Source organism: Orycteropus afer, unplaced genomic scaffold (assembly GCF_000298275.1).
Source record: "Orycteropus afer afer isolate SDZICR_OR568_19922 unplaced genomic scaffold, OryAfe1.0 scaffold00378, whole genome shotgun sequence".
In the NCBI taxonomy this organism is placed as follows: Eukaryota; Metazoa; Chordata; class Mammalia; order Tubulidentata; family Orycteropodidae; genus Orycteropus; species Orycteropus afer.
In genome coordinates, this window is record NW_006921965.1 from 5,640 (window position 1) to 6,913 (window position 1,274).

The following is a 1,274-nucleotide window of genomic DNA, read 5'->3' on the forward strand; positions in this document are numbered from 1 at the left end:
TCAAGTCAGATCTGACTCATAGTGACCCCTCTTTGGGTTTCCAAGGCAATATCACTACGGAAGTAGATTGCCCAACCTTCCTTTCGAGGAGTGGCTGGTGGGTTTGAACCACCAGCCTCCTGGTTAGCAGTCAAGTGCCTTAGGCACTATGCTACCAGATCTCTTCATGATAGGGAATAGTAAAGGGTCCCCTAAAATGAGGGAAACCCTCAATGAGAAGAATTGACACAATAGCTGAAACAATGGATTGAAACACACCAATGATCATGAGCATGGTGCAGGACAGGACCACATTTGGTTCTGTTATATACGTGGTCATGATGAGTCTGAACCAACTTGAAGGCAACTAACAACAACAATACCTTTTGAGAGTCCTTGGGTAGTGTAAACAGTTAATGTGATTGGCTGCTAACTGAAAGGTTAGTGGTTTGAGTCAACCCAGAGAGGTCTCAGAAGAAAGGGCTATTTCTGAAAAATCAGCCATTAACCATCCTATGGAGCACAGTTCCACTCTGACAAACATGAAGTTGTCATGAGTCAGAGTCAATTTGACTGCAATTGGTTTTATACCTACTGAGGGCTGCAAGGGTACAGGATCCCACTATGGCATATAAACCTGCAGACAGTTGCTTAAGCTCATGCTTGCATGAGGGAAACTGGCAAGGAGGTGGCTGGGTTCTAGTGAAACATGGTGAAAATCATAAGACATAGGATGTAATCCAGGAAGCCACCAATGTCTCAGTCATTAAGGAGGCCATACTAGGTCTCCTCAGATTTCCTAGTCCTACTGCAGAGAAGGGAGAAATCAAGAGGAAGAGGAAGGTCTGGGTTTAGTCCTGTCTTGGGTGACTCTGGGTAAATCACTGCACTTCTGTAAATCTCATTTCCTTATTAGTAATTGAGGGGCAGCAGTGACTTTGGTGGTTGTGGTAGTTAAATTTCTATGTCAACTTAGCTGGGCCTGGTTGAGTGGCTGTGCAGTTGGTGGTAGTTATTCCTCATGATGAGACTGGTAATCAACTCCATGGTGGATCTACCACAAGCAGCTGACCAGCTGCCTTTGGGATATGGTCTGCTTCCTGTATATAAGGAGAAGCCTTGTGGAGTCTCTAGTTTATGGCATGCTTGGACCCTGCATGTAGCTGTGTCATTGTTCAGCCGCCTGCCATGCTCTGTTGACCTTGGGACTTAAAATGGACTTGAGTTAATGGCCTGCCATGGGTTTGGTAACATCGGGACTGTGCCATTTTATTTGTTGACCTTGGGTTAGTTAG